Below are 18,027 nucleotides of genomic sequence, written 5' to 3'. Positions count from 1 at the left end.
CATTTTAACTTCTTCTGTTGAGAATTCTCTGTTCAGTTCAGTGCCCCATTTTTTAATTGGGTTAATTATCCTTTTAAAGTCTAGTTTCTTGAGTTCTTTATATATTTTGGAGATCAGACCTTTGTCTGTTGCGGGGTTGGTGAAGATCTTCTCCCAGTCAGTAGGCTGTCTTTTTGTCTTAATGACAGTGTCCTTTGCTTTACAGAAGCTTCTCAGTTTCAGGAGGTCCCATTTATTCAATGTTGTCCTTAATGTCTGTGCTGCTGGGGTTATACATAGGAAGCGATCTCCAGTGCCCATATGTTGTAGGGTACTTCCCATTTTCTCTTCTATCAGGTTCAGTGTGTTCAGATTGATATTGAGGTCTTTGATCCATTTGGACTTGAGTTTTGTGCATGGTGATAGATATGGGTCTATTTTCATTCTTCTACAGGTTGACATCCAATTGTGCCAGCACCATTTGTTGAAGATGCTTTCTTTCTTCCATTGTATACTTTTAGCTCCTTTATCAAAAATCAGTTGTTCATAGGTTTGTGGGTTAAAATCCGGGTCTTCTATACGATTCCATTGGTCGACTTCTCTGTTTTTATGCCAGTACCACGCTGTTTTCATTACTGTAGCTCTGTAATAGAGTTTGAAGTCAGGGATGGTAATGCCTCCAGAAGTTCCTTTATTGTATAAGATTGTTTTGGCTATCCTGGGTTTTTTGTTTCTCCATATAAAGTTGATTATTGTCCTTTCAAGATCTGTGAAGAATTTTGATGGGATTTTAATGGGGATTGCATTGAATCTATAAATTGCCCTTGGTAGAATTGCCATTTTTACTATGTTGATTCTCCCAATCCAAGAGCAAGGGAGATCCTTCCATTTTCTGGTATCCTCTTCAATTTCTTTCTTCAATGCCTTAAAGTTTTTGTCAAATAGATCTTTCACTTCCTTGGTTAGAGTTACCCCAAGATATTTTATGCTGTTTGTGGCTATCGTGAAAGGTGATGATTCTCTTATTTCTCTCTCTGCTTCCAGATCCTTTGTGTATAAGAGGGCGACTGATTTTTTGGAGTTGATCTTGTATCCTGCCACATTACTAAAGGCGTTTATCAGCTGTAGGAGTTCTTTGGAGGAGTTTTTGGGGTCGCTCATGTACACTATCATATCATCTGCAAATAATGCAAGTTTAACTTCTTCCTTTCCAATTTGAATCCCCTTTATCCCCTTATGTTGTCTTATTGCTATTGCTAAAACTTCGAGAACTATATTGAAGAGGTATGGAGAGAGTGGACAGCCTTGGCGTGTTCCTGATTTTAGTGGGATGGCTTTAAGTTTCTCTCCATTTAATTTGATATTAGCTGTCGGCTTGCTGTATATAGCTTTAATTATATTTAGGTATGACCCTTGTATCCCTAATCTCTCCAAGACTTTTATCATAAAGGGATGTTGAATTTTGTCAAATGCTTTTTCAGCATCTAATGAAACGATCATATGGTTTTTTTCTTTCAGTTTATTTATATGATGGATTACATTGATAGATTTGCGTATGTTAAACCAGCCCTGCATCTCTGGTATGAAGCCTACTTGATCATAATGGATAATTTTTCTAATGTGTTCTTGGATTCGGTTTGCCAGAATTTTGTTGAGGATTTTTGCGTCGATGTTCATGAGTGAGATTGGCCTGTAATTCTCTTTCTTGGTTGTGTCTTTGTGTGGTTTTGGTATCAGAGTTACTGTAGCTTCATAAAAGGAATTTGGCAATGACTCTTCTGTTTCTATATTGTGAAATACATTAAGGAGAATAGGTATTAGGTCTTCTTGGAAGTTCTGGTAGAATTCTGCATTGAAACCATCTGGTCCTGGACTTTTTTTGGAAGGGAGGTTTTTGATAACAGCTTCTAATTCTTCACGACTAACCGGTCTATTTAGGTTGTTCACCTGGTCCTGGTTTAACTTTGGTAAATGGTATTTATCTAAAAAAGCGTCCATTTCTTTTACATTTTCCAGTTTTGTGGCATACAGGCCTTTGTAGTAAGATCTAATGATTCTCTGAATTTCCTCTGTGTCTGTGGTTATGTCTCCCTTTTCATTTCTGATCTTATTAATTTGCAAATTCTCTCTCTGCCGTTTGATTAGTTTGGATAGGGGTTTATCAATCTTGTTGATTTTCTCCAGGAACCAGCTTTTTGATTCATTGATTCTTTCAATTGTTTTCTGTGTCTCTATTTTGTTGATTTCAGCCCTCAGTTTGATTATTTCCAGTCTTCTACCCCTTCTAGGTGAGTCTGCTTCTTTTTTTTCTAGAGCTTTCAGGTGGGCTGTTAAGTCTCCAATGTGTGCTTTCTCTGTTTTCTTTAAGTGGGCAGTTAGTGCTATGAACTTTCCTCTCAGAACTGCTTTCATAGTGTCCCATAGGTTTGAGTATGTTGTTTCTTTATTTTCATTGTCTTCAAGGAAGAGTTTAATTTCTTTCTTTATTTCTTCCTTAATCCAGGAATGGTTCAGTAGTTGACTATTCAGTTTCCATGAGTTTGTAGGCTTTCTGGGGGTAGCATTGTTGCAGAATTCTAGCTTTAATCCATGGTGATCTGATAAGATACAGGTGGTTATTAATATTTTTTTGTAACTGTGGATGTTTGCTTTGTTACCGAGTATGTGGTCGATTTTTGAGAAGGTTCCATGAGCTGCAGAGAAGAAGGTATATTCTTTCCTATTTGGGTGGAATATTCTATAGATGTCTGTTAAGTCCATTTGATTCATTACCTCCATTAATTCTCTTATTTCTCTGTTAGGTTTCTGTCTACTTGACCTGTCCATTGGTGAGAGAGGAGTATTAAAGTCTCCTACTATTAATGTGTGCGGTTTGATGGCTGCCTTGAGTTTTAACAATGTTTCTTTTACGTACGTGGGTGCTTTTATATTAGGGGCATAGATATTCAGGATTGAGACTTCATCCTGATGAATTGTTCCTGTTATGAGTAGAAAATGTCCCTCTCCATCTCTCCTGATTGATTTAAGTTTGAAGTCAACTTTGTTAGAAATTAGTATGGCCACCCCTGCTTGTTTCTTAGGTCCATTTACTTGATAAGCCTTATCCCAACCCTTTATTCTGAGTAGGTGCCTGTCTTTGTGGTTGAGGTGTGTTTCTTGTAAACAGCAGAATGTTGGATCCTGTTTTCGTATCCAATCTCTTAGTCTGTGCCTTTTTATAGGAGAGTTGAGTCCATTGACATTAAGTGATATTAATGACCAGTGGTTGTTAACTCCGGTCATTTTTTAAGTTGGAAATTTTGTGTGTTCCCCTTCTTTGTGTTGCGCTGGTGAAGGGTCTCTAGTTGTCTGAGATATTGTGGTCATTGTTGGACTCCTTGGTTAGTGATTTTCCTTCTATTACTTTCTGTAAGGCTGGATTTGTGGCTACGTATTGTTTAAATTTGTTTTTATCCTGGAAAATTTTGTTTTCTCCATTTATAGTGAACGAAAGCTTGGCTGGGTATAGTAGTCTGGGCTTGCATCCATGGTCTCTTAGTTTCTGCAGTACATCTATCCAGGACCTTCTGGCTTTCATGGTTTCCATAGAGAAGTCAGGTGTAAGTCTGATAGGTTTACCTTTATAAGTAACTTGGCCTTTTTCCTTTGCTGCTCTTAGTATTCTTTCTTTATTCTGTATGCTTTGTGTTTTGATTATTATATGGCGAGAGGATGTTTTTTTTTGATCCAGCCTATTCGGTGTTCTGTATGCTTCTTGAATCTTCATAGGTATATCTTTCTTTAGGTTGGGAAAGTTTTCTTCTATAATTTTATTAAATATATTTTCTGGACCGTTGAGCTGCGCTTCTTCTCCTTCTTCTATTCCTATTATTCTTAGGTTTGGTCTTTTTATTGTGTCCCATATTTCCTGAATGTTTTGTGATGAGAATTTGTTGGCCTTGCTGTTTTCTTTGATCAGCGTGTTTATTTTCTCTATGGTATCTTCAGAATCTGAGATTCTTTCTTCTATCTCTTGTATTCTGTTGGTTATGCTTGCTTCTGTAGTCTCTATTCGTTTACCTAGATTTTCCCTGTCCAGCTGACCTTCTGTTTGTGTTTTCTTCTTTGCCTCCATTTCAGTTTTTAAGTCTTGAACTGTTTCCATTATCTGTTTGATTGTTTTTCCTTGGTTTCCTAGGGTATCATTCACTGATTTACTCAATTCTTCAAACTTTCTGTTATACTTCTCATCCATTTCTATAAGGGCATTTTTTACATGTTGTTTAAGGGCGTCAATCACTTTCATAAAGTCAATTTTATCTACTTCTTCATGATTAAGGTGTTCATGACCACCTGTTGGGAGGTCACTGGGTTCTGGTGGTTTCATATAGTTTTTCAGATTGTTAGGTGAATTCTTGCATTGGCGCCTGCCCATCTCTTTCTCCGAATGCTCCCCTCTGGATCTTCTTTTACCGGATCAGGTCTCCTTGCCTACTGATGTACCTTCCCAGTGATGGCTCTCTGCAGTGCTAGTCTCCTGGTGTTATAGTGATGTCTCTCCTTGCTTGTTGCAGGCAGGCCAGTGAGACAAAGGAGGTCTCGCCTGCCTACTTGCCCTGAGGATTTGCCCCCAGCGCCAGACAGACTGAGCTGGATGGTGTTATGTGCCCAAAGAGGAAAGGGGACAGAAGGAAGAAGGGTTCTGGATGCAAGCTGGGTGGGACAAGAAGAGAGAGGCAGTATGGGGGGGGTAGAGCCCCTGCAGGGAGCCCGGGGAGTATAGGGAGGGGGATGAGGGACTTCAGAGTTCCCTGTCCAGGGCTGTTTCCGCCGCCACTGGTCACAAACTCACCGCCCTGCTGTCTCTCCTGGTGCCGAGATCCCATGTTGTATTTTTAATTGAACCTTCTTTCCCAGCTATTTCAAATATTCCTTAAGTAATTCCTATTGAAAACATTCTCCTATATCATCCAATGATGAGCATCATGACAAGATTGTTTTTTAATAACGCACAGCTAGACCAACAATTTCTAAGCCAGCTTCTTCTCACAATGTACCCAATAAACAGCTATTTCAGGCCAGAGATGAAGATACTTAGTTTGGAGCAATTGTTTGAAGGCACATTAGATACAAAGAACAAAAGTGACTTGAACATAAATACTGATGCTCCCCAAGGGTAAAATAGAATATTTGGAATGAAGCATCATTATTAGTTCAGGCATCAGAAGAGTTGCTTGTTGGCTGCTAACCTCGGCTACTTACCACACGCATGAGTCTGTAAGACTGAATATTTGCAGGCAATCTCTTACTTAAAAGTACACTAATCTCTATAACTAGATAGTTGTGTTAAAGAAAATGAGCCTATAACTTTGAGACTGTAAATTTTATATATAAAATACAGATATCCTGTTTCAATTGTGCTCAATTTTGTTCACATGGACAAAAAGGAAAAAAAAAAACTATTTAGGGTTTTTTTTTTTTTTTTTTCTTTTTAACAGTCTTACTTCTTGGAATCACAAAAGAACAGGACAGGCTCCAAGGGATTTCTATTTGTTTCTAAACTATTTACCCAAATCCTGGTGACTGGAAGCATAAATCCACATTCATAAATATTCAGCCTGCCCTTTCCAAGTCTGTGTTCATGTAAACGTTCTGGAGAGCTTCAAATTTTTTTATTCTTACTTTACTTGGTGAAAATTTGTGATTTATGTTATAGTACATATCAATAATTTTCTTAAGCTGCCATCAAAGTCAGTTTTTCATCTAAGACAATTGTGTGTTTTGAAGCTCTGTGCAATGATTATATATAGTTCATAGAACTATTTCTTATTAAAGAATATAGGTGTGGTCAAACTCAGCAGAACTCACATCTTCAGCTACAAGTTTAGAAGGAGAAGACATCCCGTCTATGGAAGTCTTTTTACCAAGCCAAAGGCATTGGAAAAACATCTAGAACACAAGTTTTGGTTTTTGTTTTTAATTGAACAACATTGAACTGGAGATCTGTCCTATTTTTAAAACAGATACTGTGCAAGAATGAGGACATGAGTTTGGATCCCTAATACCCGTGTAAAGAACCAGATGAAACATCATGGACTGTACACAGGGAAGGACAGCTCATCTTGCCATATTGGTGACCTCCATATGCAGTGAGAAATCCTGTTTCAAGAAAAGAAAGAGAAAGAGAAAGAGGAAGCAGAGAACCACTGAGAAAGACACTTGTCCTTGACTTCTAGCCTCCTCCTGTAGGCTCACACACATGCATAGGACCCTGCTCATCTTGCACGTGGTCAAAAACATACAAAGCTGAATATCTTGAAAGTTGGCAGTTTAAAATAAAATGCTTTTCTTGGCTGTTTTTTTAAGCTTTTGTAATACGTTAGAGAATCATTGTGTGTGTGTTTGTGTGTGTGTGTATGTGTGTGTGTGTAATGACCTTTAAGTCTCCAAAAGCTACTTCACAAAATTCAACACCCCTGCATTTATTTACTGAAGTCAACTTCTTTATTTCTTGAGTGGATAAAAGAGAATTATAAAGGAATCTGGAGAGTATTATCAGATATTGTGAAAACCATCTAGATGCATGAAGGTGTCAATATTAATAGGGTTGGGAACCAAATTAGCAAGAAGAAAGATGGAAGATAACAGCCCAAAGAATCATCATCTGCCCTGACCAGGGAATGTCTACTGCATTTTGCAAAAAAACTCTACGCTTTACTTAAGTACCACCTAGAAAGTAATGTTCAAATGGGCGGTGGTGGCACACGCCTTCAATCCCAGCACTCGGGAGGCAGAAGCAGGTGAATCTTTGTGAGTTCAAGGCCAGCCTGGTCTACAGAGTGAGTTTCAGGACAGGCTCCAAAGCTACAGAGAAACCCTGTCTTGAAACAAACAAAAGTAATTTTCATGAGGAAAACTTTCTAATCATTTTCATATATCCCAAAATTTCCTTCCAAGTGAATCTAACTTAAAGAGATTGCAAGGAACACCAACCATCTGCTTTATCTCCCTTGACTGAATCAGTTAAGTCATCAAGTCATTAGCTGAATTTCACAGTTCAGTTAATTAATAGGATTCAAGAAATAGAAATGAATACTATATTACATTGATAAATTTCCAAGGTTCTCCCCCTTCTTTCCTTTCTCCCAAGCATAGGGAAGAGGAGAGTGAAGAAAGGGGGGATAATATAAAAGAAAAAAATGAAGAGATGAAGAAAAGAGAGAATGGGGCAGAGACATGGAAAAGAATTTCTAACTATGATTAAAAATCTATTCCAACTATGATTAAAAATCTATTATTTCATGGTAGAAATTTAAACACTTATGTATGAAGCAGTTAGCTGGTACCTCAGGGAGTGAGACTAAAGACTTGTGAAAAAGGTTTTCCATTAGTATGAAAGATGCTGATATTTATTAATGTTTCCTCACATTGTCTCATTTAAATCACATTACAGATAATAGTTTTGTTTATTATTTTAACCTCAAAGACAAAGATGCTGAAGTGAAGGAGGTTAGGACCCACATTCACTTACTGACTGAGACGGAATTGCACCTCCAACTATCTATTCTGCAGCCAACGTTTCCTAATCATTGTGGTGATGGTTCTCAATAAGTTTGTTAAGGAATCATTCTATAAATAGCACGGGAATGATCTGAGTTTAGATAAACAGTGCTAGGAAACAGTGCATTTGTTGAAGTACAAGTTAGTGTAGGAAGAGAAAGGGAAACATTGTAAACTGAAATTTATGGAATAAAATGTGTCATGATTTATCTTGTAAAGAAGAAAAAACAAAAGCAACAAAAACCTTAAGGAATCATTCTATAAATAGCACGGGAATGATCTGAGTTTAGATAAACAGTGCTAGGAAACAGTGCATTTGTTGAAGTACAAGTTAGTGTAGGAAGAGAAAGGGAAACATTGTAAACTGAAATTTATGGAATAAAATGTGTCATGATTTATCTTGTAAAGAAGAAAAAACAAAAGCAACAAAAACCTTAAACTTTAGAGACAGTATAAAGACTAACATGTAGCATTGCTGTGGATTTAGCTACGTAAGTCACTATAACTGGAATGTTGTTATAGATGGAAGTCTGATGGTCTCTGCACATAAACAAACTTCTCTGTACATAAATTTTGTCTAGAGTTAAAAAATCCTTGGATTTATAAGAAAACATTTATTTGCTTCCAATTAGATGACTTTTATTTTCATGCTTCCTATAAAAACTAAATTGTGGAGGATTTTCCGAGCTTGTTAAATAAATTGGTGGAGAGTAAAGGCTTACAAAACTTTTTCAAACAGATCTTAGAGTTGTTTTTATTTACTTGGACTAGTACTAGAGAAAATGCAAATTTTGTTTTTATAAGACATTAATTCAAATCACTGTTTGGTTATATGAGAGAGTGGCATTCGGGTCTCTGTTGGTATTAGATGGTGATATTCTTTGACCTACAAATTCAGTGCAAGGTGTCAAAAACACAGGCAATTCAGACAAACAAGTCACTGGGAGTCATTTTCAGCTGTTCCATAAGCTGTAGAGCTTAGAAAAAGTTATGAATACCAAGAGCCTCAGGTCCCCTTTCTCCAGAATGAGAGGACCCAGTGTGATCCTTCAACCTCAAGACCGCTGTTTGTTCTGGACTGAAAGATCAATGTTTACCTCTAGAATGCTACCTCCCTTGTTTCCATCTTTAATATTCATACAGTTCTCATTTCAAGGTCCCTGGATCCAGTCTATTTATAGATAGATAGATAGATAGATAGATAGATAGATAGATAGATAGATAGATAGATAGATAGATGATAGACAGTTGCTAGATACACAAACATAATAATTTAATAAAGAAATATTTTCCTTTTACTATCCTGAAGAGCTATTAAATTGTTGATATAGATTTCAAAGTCTGAGGTCACAGGACTGAGGAAACATAACAGGGCCCTTAAAAGCATGATTTCTGGGAAAATGCCTTGCTGGGAGTGATTAAACATTCAAATATATGAGCCTATGGGGGGTATATTGTTATCCAAACCACCCCACTCTCCTTATTATATGTGTATATGCATATGAATTATGCCACAATTCCAAAACAATGCAGAAAAGCAGGATTGTGTGCATATCTTGTCTACTAAAATTTGAAGAAAACTTGCATAAAGAATGTGGGCACAAACTCATGGACAAACCATATCTTACCTAGGAGGCCAGAGAAGATGTGTTGTCTCCCTGTGAAGAATGATTCTCAATATGTATTCCATCTCATCATTAGCCAGAAGATTTGCTCACAGTTGTTAGTCTGGGCCACCAGATATTTTCAGTGAGTAGTAGCCTTGGGATGCAGACCAAGAATTTGCATTTCAGCAGAAGCTTAATATAAAGGGCAAAGAAGCTATTTTTGCATTAGTATTGATGACTGCAGACTAACAGTTGAGCAAGTCATAGAAGGCTTCTATGACAATCCCCAGCCACCCCATCCCAAAGGCAGTTATTCCACAGCTGATGGCTTCTGAAAGAGGTTCAGGTGGTGCAGTTAAAGAGCTGGTCACCAGGAGTTTTACCATGCTTGAGTGGATTGTGGACAATGGACTTGTGTCTTTGACCAATTGAAGCAACTTGGGATTAATTGCTTGATTAGCTTCCTGAAGCACAGAGATAAGGTCGCTAACTTGCTTTATGTCATTAGGTGTAAAGAAAGTGTATGCTGTGCCTGTTTTGGTACTGCGAGCAGTTCTTCCAATTCGATGAATATAATCCTCTGAGGAGTTAGGGTAGTCATAATTGATGACAAATTTCACATCTTCCACATCTAGCCCTCTGGAGGCCACATCGGTAGCAATCAGAATAGGAGCTTTTCCATGTTGGTAGAGGAGGCATGAAGGATGATACTCTGGGGGCAAAAGGGGTGGATTTAATACCTTTAGAGACAGGGAAAATTATGACAGAGGTTATAGTCTGCTTAAGAGAGATTTTGGGGCTAAAACTCAGAATGGTGTTTACAGTGCTGCAAATTACACCAAATGGGAGCTTTGGAAGTAATTTTGTATCTGCTGGTATACAGACCAGTTTTAGGACTGGTAATCCAACAGGGACTTACCAGAACGGTTATGATAGCACTCAGCAATACGGAAGTAATGTTGCAAATATGCACAATGGTATGAACCAACAGGCATACGCATATCCTGCTACCGCAGCTGCTGGCCTATGATTGGCTATCCGATGCCAACAGAGTATTCTCAATAAGACTTTAGAAGTATATGTAAATGTCTGTTTTTCATAATTGCTCTTTATATTGTGTGTTATCAAACAAGATAGTTATTTAAGAAACATGGGAAATGCAGAAATAACTGCAGTGCAGCAGTGATTATGGTGCACTTTTTTTCGCTATTTAAGTTGGATATTTCTCTACATTCCTGAAACAATTTTTAGGTTTTTTTTTTTTTGTACTAGAAAATGCAGGCAGTGTTTTCACAAAAGTAACTGTACAGTGATTTCAGATACAATAAATGAAGGCAATGCATGGCCTTCCAATAAAAGATATTTGAAGACTGAAAAAAAAACAAAAAAAAAAAACCAAAATGGACTTGTGCATTCTTTTTCTTTTCTTCTCTTTTTTTGAGGGGTGGGGAGGTTTACAATGGTAGGGGGTGGACCTGGGAGGACTAAGAAGTGAGTATCAGGATTTGTTAAGTGAAATTTCCAAATAATCAATGAAGATATTGTATTGGAAAAAGAAAAATTCACAATGCTCCTCAAATGCCTGAAATCGCCAATGACTACGTTGGGTCTTCTTATACCAGTGCTTTAGGGAGACAACATAGTTCACAAAGACTTGGTTCTCCACTTAGGAGACTCCAATTCTGGGGTCTTGACTACTGTGCAGTAAAGAATTTCAGAAGTAACCAGGGAGAAGGAAAGATAGTGAGTATCTATCTATCTATCTATCTATCTATCTATCTATCTATCTATCTATCTATTTATTTATTTATTAAAGATTTCTGTCTCTTCCCCGCCACCGCCTCCCATATCCCTCCCCGTCCCCCAATCAACTCCCCCTCTCTCATCAGCCCTAAGAGCAGTCAAGGTTCCCTGCCCTGTGGGGAGTCCAAGGACCTCCCACCTCCTTCCAAGTCAGAGATGAAGGATTGGGATAGACCAATACATATAGAAGACATGGGTTTTAGCTACTGGAAAAGGAGAGTCACTTATGTATTTTATACATGTGCAAGTATGCATACCCACAGACACACACACAAGTATATGATTTTGTTCTTTTTGGTGTTGCTTTGTTTAAGCAATATTATTTGTAGCTAGGTTAGAAAAATAAAGTTTGAAAATTGAATAACTGTAAATCAAGTAGGCTTACTTGTTATTTCTTTTATTTTTCAAATTTTCTTTAATTAAATTTCCACGTTGGTTTAATAACATGCATTGTAGAGATTTGAAGTAGGAGAGAAGTGCAGATTAAACTAGGCTGGAATAACTCAAGTATCTGGTCCTCAGTAAGCACAGTTCATGTTTTTAACATCAATGCTTGAGGTATTTCTTGGATAAGGGAACAGCCTTTGTAGACAGTCTGCGTTCTCCCCATTGTTTTGTTATTTTTGATTCTTAGTCAGAAAGAAATGTAATGAGTTTCAGAGTGACAAGCTTCTTTGCTTTCCCATGTCCCCTTAATGTGTCCCTCCTCCTATTCTCTAATAACCAGTGTGCCACCAAAAGCTAAAATAGCTCTTAGGTGTGGTGATATTTTGTTTGTGCTTTAACAAATAAAGCTTTCCTGAAGATCAGAGTGCAGAGCTAGCCACACTAGATAGTCATAGAGGTTTATTTATCTTTCAAATACATGTTGTAAAATTCTCAAAGAATCAATTAAAAATATATGGTTTCAAATTGTTTAATAGGCCTCAAAGAAGACAAAGTTTGAAGTAAGATCTTATATCTGTCTTTAGTCATTTGTATTTGTCCAAGCAGAAAGAATAGAAATAAAAATATTTAAACCTTACAAATCATTAAGTCGTTTACTAATTTCATCTGTAATTAAAAATTTTTGTTATAGATCGTCAAAGCTGACAAAAAGCACACACTACAACTCAATGTTTTTTAAACCTGTATTTCAAAAAACAATCAATTATGTTAAACTTCGCCACCATGGCCACATGTGGCAGCACAGGCCACTGAAGTTGGCATGGTACAAGGTTGAAAGAAAATCATTAGAAAAAAAGAAAGGTTTCAAAAGCTACTAAAAAGAAAGCTGCTGTTTATTGTATCATATCCAACAAAAGTACTTTTATGCAAATAAATTTCCATAAAAATAATGAATTACCTTATAGAGTGTCAAACTCAATAAACTTGAGCATCAAAATAAAATAACTAAACTACTGACAACAGTAAAGAAATTGGTGAACAGCTGAAGAGGCAGAACAAACTAAACACCATAAACGATGGGAAAACACAGCAGTTAAGAGTTTGTTAACACTATGAACATAGTTGAGCATATACTTTTGTTGTATGATAAGGCATCTCTTGGGTATATGACACTAAGCAATAAGTTTATTTTGAAGAAATTTATGCATAAGTTTGAACACACTGATAAACTATGTTTAAGCTAAATATTTAAGTTTCGAATTGTGACACATTTTTTTCAATTGTCATTAATAAAAATCCATTATTAGTCAAAAAACGTTGCTGCAACATGAATACCCAAATGAATTTGTAAATGCATTCCACATCCAAGGAGGAAATAATTACAATGTTAAAGTCTTCTAAAAATTGCAAGAATATTTATACCATACTTTTGTAAAAGCTGCTATGACCTTGACATCAAATTGATTAAGAACAATGTAATTAAAATTACTCATGAATTAATTTCAGTAATCAGGATAGACCTGGAAATTCAAAGTACTAGAAACATACTTGGTAGAAAAATTAGTGAACAGGGTTTATATATCCCTTGATTTAGTTTTCTCATGTCATATTATAGCAAAATAAAGAGCTGTGCCTTGGACCCAGTGATCTGATTTAATACTAGAAAATAATTTGAACAAAGGATAAAGTTTTGTGATCATATCATTCAAAGAAAATCCTGTCTGTCTATAATTTTGATAAGAAAACTTGACACTGACTGAGAAGGAGTACTACTGTACCTTTGAATAGGGGGATTACATGGAGTTTGAAGTGTAATCTTCATGGTTAAACAGTGAGATACTGTCCAGTAAATACAATATCCCCCACTTTAATCACACTTGCTTACCAGTGCACTGAAAGAACAAAAGTATTTTTTAGAAATGAAATTTCACAAATTATTTTTGGTAGATAGTGTGATTGATTAGATAGTATCTCAAAAATAACAGAGGTATATTTTTCTCATTACAATGATAGTTCAACACTAATTCTTTATGTAATAATCAATTCCTTTCTTGTATGCCACTCACAATAACTAGGAAAAACTTGAAATATATAATTTAAAATAGTATCAGAATTATGAATTACCCAGGAATCAACCTAGAAAAATGAATTCAAAAATCCCACAGTAACCACTCATTAGAGTTTTCAGTCAAGATGTTCAAAATACCTAGGAACAACTGAAAGGGCAGATCTATTTTTTTTGTTACAGTTTCAGAGATTTTCTTTACTTCATACTTGCTTGGCATGATGTATTTGAGCTGAACATTGTCTTGATAGGAGCTTATGGGAAAATGAGCAGTACATCTCATGAAGACAGGAGGCAGAGAATGAAACACAAAGGAGGACCACAGGGGAAGATCTCTACCTCATACAACACCGACCCTGTTAATTTCCCCCAGTGCCCTGCTTCCTCCTCAAGGCACCATCTCAGAACATCACTTCCTAATAATGTAATTATAGTATATTAGAATACCTAATAACTATCATTGCAACAAAGAAGAACCCACAGCAGAGCTATCCGGATCTAATTGTCTGGGCACATCCTTTCCCAGATACACAAAAGTGTGCTTCACTTATCTCTTAGACTTCCTTCATCTAAACAAGTTGCTAATGATGATGATTAACCATCATAGATCATGATAAAATATTAATGAAAGAGGAAATATACATCCTCAGTAGATTTGGAAAAAATCAGATGATATGTGGGATATGTGAACAACAGGACTCTTATAAATATGGGTGGGTATAAAGTTGCCATATTTTTTTATGGAAAATGGTTTGGTATCATTTAACAAAGAGCATAAGTTTGTGTCCTACCACCCAGCCACTGTTTCTACTTCTTTGAGTGAAGACAAAAACAATTCACAATAGCTTCATATATATATATCCATAGCAAATAAATAATGATAATTAATTACAAAGGAATAGTATACAGAAACTAGCATAATTGCAATTTAGTCACTTGTACAAACATAGATGAAGCTCAAAACCCACCAAACTATATGTGCATCTGTAAGCTTGTAAAATTCTAGGTTAAAATTAATACTGGCGGAATAAAATGAGGAGGGAGAGGGAAGAATCCAAAAACACGGTAAAATTAAGGCCCATTTGAGGAGCCATACAGAAATTTAATGTAGTGGAAGCTTCCTAAATTATCTCCATATATGAAGGCAACATAAATGAACTTGGCAAATAACAAGGGAGACAGAGGTCAAACTGGATATGTCTCATCACCAATGGAAACGTCAGTATGGCAAATGGATTATATCTAATTGAGTTGTTGACCAAAGGCTTCCCCTGAGAGTCCTAAAACAACCCAGGCCGTTGCAAAGGCTATATAGGTTGCTTTCCGAAAACTGATAAATAGCAAGGCTTTTTTGCTGAAAACAACACCTAGACAACTCACTGGACATAGACAAATTGAACTGGTGCCTATCTAAGACCTTCATCCCCACTGGCTAATGCTCTTGGTATTAAAGGTACTCTGCACAGGACCAAAGAAGAAATGGAAACACCAACACAGCTGCAAACCTTTCTACGATGGCGTCCTGATTGCAAGATAAGGTAGTGCAACGGTAGCACAAAGCTTATGGGAGTAACAAAGCAATAGCTGGTTTGATTTGATGGAACCAATGTCTGAATCTGAGACAAGATAGCACAGGGACCTAGGAGAAAAACACTCTGTCCTACCAAAGTAACAAAGCAATAAAATGACTCTTAACAACACTCTGCTATGCATAGATCAGTGCCTTGCTCTGCCATCATCAGAGAAGCTTCTTCCTGCAGCAGATAAGAACAAATACAAAGACCCTCACACACACAATATGCAAAGGATGAGAGACATTAGAATATTCAACCCTGAATGGGATGTTTACATCAAATCCCTCAGGGCTCAGAGAATCCTGCTGAAAAGGAGGAAGAAAGAGTTTAAGACCCAAAGAGGATAGGGGACACCAAGGAAGCAAGGCCCTTTTGTTCAACAGGATCTATACACTTAAGAACTCACTGAGACTGGTGCAGTGTATGCATGACATGCGTAGCTCTGTACCAGAGCAGCCCTGTGGCTGAAAAAAAAGAGGAAACATGCCTCACCCCAATCCCTAACCCTGAAGCAATCTCTAATTGATGCGTACTTGCAAGTAAAAACTTATGTCTCTCCAAGGGAGTCACAGTTGGGAAACAAACTACTTTTCGAGATAGACTGCAGACCCAGCCAACATGGCCAACAGAAAATTAACTCACCAGCATCTTCGGAGGTTCTTTGTCTCATAATGTGGTGTCAGAGTTGTTTTTTTTTTTAATTATTTTATTATTTATTTGTTCATTTTTGCTCTACATGTTGTGTGTATATATTATGGTTTTCATGATTGTGTTTATGGGATTCCTCAGTGGGTGATTGAGTGGGTCTCTGCATCTATATTTGTTTCTGGAGCCTTGGGCTCTTTTCCTTAGGTTTATCTGTTTGGAACTATTCCAATTTTGTTGTATTTGTTTTATTTTATTCTGTTTTATTTTTATTATCCCTTATATATACGTCTTTTAGTAAAAAACAGAAAGGATGTCTGTGGGTGGGAGAAATGGTGGAAAGGGAAGAAAAGAAAAAAATCCAGTTGTACTTTATTAGGGCAAGTATATAGTTAAGTCTATTATGGAAAAAAACACATAAAAACTATTATTAGATAAAATTCAAGGTATGACTATCTCTAGGGGAGAATGATGAAGATATAATTGTGTAAGGGAATCTGGCCTTCTTTGGGATGTTTGGAAAGCTGTAATTACTGACGAGTGTGACATAGATGTGAATAAACACCTCATTAGAACTCATTAAATTATACTATAAGAAACTGACCTAATTGTAGGTGCTACTATTTCACAAAAAAAGACAAATAAAAATGATGAGTTACATCAATCATGAGAAAATTTTGTTTTATAAAAAAAAGGACAATTCTAATTTGTGTTGCCCACATACCCACTTGAGCACGTTCAAACTCAATAGTCAATTTTGCTTTTTAAAAACAGAATTTTCTCATGATTGATGATTCTTTTTTCTTCTTTTTGGGGGGTATGTGTGTAACAGAGGTGGGGAAGCAGCCCAGGGAGAACTGGGAGTTGAGTATGATAATTTTGTGTGATTCCCAAATGGTCAGCAAATATATTTGGGAAAAAGGAAAACTGAGGAATATAGAATACAGGAACTTGCAAGATAAATGATAAATACCCAATGCAATTCCAGGAAGAATTGCAGAAACTAAGCAAAGAAAATTAATATGGATCCTAGAACAATAATATGGACCATAACTGATTTCAAGTTGCTATACATCTTACAAAGATTTCAGATTGTAAAGTTTGTCAGTTTAGAATCTTTTTCCCCCAATCTTGTTAAAACTTTTAAACCACAATAATAACAAATTAAAACTACTCCTGAATAGAGCACCAGTCGTGTAGGTCACTAAGACTGACAATTAAAAAGCGGACCTCAAAAGACTGAAAAGTTTCTGTAAGGCAAAGAACATTGTCAAAATGACATCCCCAAGAATGGCTAAGGATCTTCACCAACTCCACCTCTGACAGAGGGCTAATATCTAAAATATATAAAGAACTTGAGAAACTAGACATAAAGATCCACATAATCCAATTAAAAATGAGGTACCAATCTAAACAGAGAAAACTCAACAGAGGACTCTCAATTGACCAAGAAGCACTTAAATGTCAACATCCTTTGCCTTAGGGAAATGAAATTCAAAATAATACAGAGATTCCATCTTACACCTGTACTAATGTCTAAGTTCAAAAACACAAATATTTGGTATTTTCAGTGTTCTGAACAACGCCAGAGTTATATGCTTGTTTGAATTCATATACATATATGTATGAGTTTCTTCAGGATATGTACTAGAAAGTGATGGATTTTAGTATATACACAGCTTCAGTATTACTGAATGTTGTCAAGTTGCTCTCCAACATGGCTGGAGGCACTTAAACTCAGAGTGGCAACATTTGACTTTTTCCCCCATAACTATAATATTGAAGATTAAACAATAGTATCTCAGGAAGCTGACAGATGTCTCAGTTAGTCAAGTGTTTGCTGCACAGGCACAAGGACCTAAGTTTGGATTTAGAGCATTCATGTAAAAAAGGTGAATACAATACCCCATGTTTGTAAACTCCACACACCAGATGAATATCATTTCATGTTTTCAATTGTATTTACTAAGTTACTAGAAATTGAAATATCTATATGCTATGTTAATATTAGTCATATGACTTTAATCTTAATCTGACTCTAATTATTTCACTCTTTTTTAATTTTTTGATGATTTTTTTCATTGAGGTCTACATTTTTCTCTGCTCCCCTCCCTGTTTTTCCCTCCCCTTCAACCCTCGCCCATGGTCAGCATGTTCCAAATTTACTCATGGAGATTAGATCCATGTATGTCTTTTTTCGGGTCCTCATTGTTGTCTAGGTTCTCTGGGATTGTGATTTGTGGGCTGCTTTTTTTTTTTTTATTGCTTTATGTTTTAAAAACCACTTATAAGTGAGTACATGTGATAATTGTCTTTCTGGATCTGGGTTACCTCACTCAAAATGATATTTTCTAGCTTCATCCATTTGCCTGTAAAATTTAAGATGTCATTATACTCTTGATGGGTTTATCCTGCTGAACTATAGATA

Source organism: Chionomys nivalis, chromosome 5, assembly GCF_950005125.1.
Source record: "Chionomys nivalis chromosome 5, mChiNiv1.1, whole genome shotgun sequence".
NCBI lineage: Eukaryota > Metazoa > Chordata > Mammalia > Rodentia > Cricetidae > Chionomys > Chionomys nivalis.
Note: the sequence above shows the minus strand (reverse complement) of the source record.